The sequence below is a fragment of the Orycteropus afer genome, unplaced genomic scaffold (assembly GCF_000298275.1).
Source record: "Orycteropus afer afer isolate SDZICR_OR568_19922 unplaced genomic scaffold, OryAfe1.0 scaffold00409, whole genome shotgun sequence".
NCBI classification, from domain to species: domain Eukaryota; kingdom Metazoa; phylum Chordata; class Mammalia; order Tubulidentata; family Orycteropodidae; genus Orycteropus; species Orycteropus afer.
Window position 1 is genome coordinate 2,896,558 of NW_006921996.1, and position 828 is coordinate 2,897,385.

Genomic DNA, 828 nt, shown 5'->3' on the forward strand with positions numbered 1-828 from the left:
TGGTTACTTGTTGTTACTATAAAAATAAGCTATTATTTATGATTTTCTACCATTTTTATCTTTAAAGACCCTCCTCCTAAATATGCTTTGGCAGATTTCACTTGTTTATCAACCAGATACAAATAAACCTGTTAGAAGAAAAACAGAAAACTTAAAAGCAATCACCTAAATATCAAGGGCCTCCTTTGGTTGCAGGCATAATTATGAAAGAACTCTTAAATTCAAAACTTTATGAATGCACCAAAATATTGTTTATTTGTTTAATTAACTTTGAATTATGATTTGGATGAAACTTTGCAAAGTAACTTGGCTTTCCATTCAACAGTTCATCTACATTTTGTTTCCTAACATTGATAACAATCTTCACAATGTAGCAGCACCCTTTCCATTTCCTTTCTGTGCTTACCATTTCCTTTTTGTCTTCTTTCCTATATATTCCTACCTTTTCAGCTTTATACTTGGGCAAAAGCTGCCCTTTTGATCTCTTATGTTTAATTAGTCTTATAAGTACATACCTTCCTGGTATTATTGTTCACCTCATAGTCCTATATATTGTTTGGCTGAAATTTGAGCCATGGAGTGAGTTCGTGTCCAGAGCTAAAGAATGGCTAAGAGTCATAGTCTCAGGGTTCCATTATACTGTCATACTAATAAGTGTGGTCTTTTTTATTATTATTATTTTGAGATTTATTCTGCCTTTTTTCCCCACTCTATCCAGAATGCCCTATTGTGATCCCTTTCAGAGTGGTTGGCACTAGGAGGGCCATAGAGGTTAAGGTTCATGTAGTCCATTAGTCCTTTGAACCACTCTATAGGAAAATAATAATA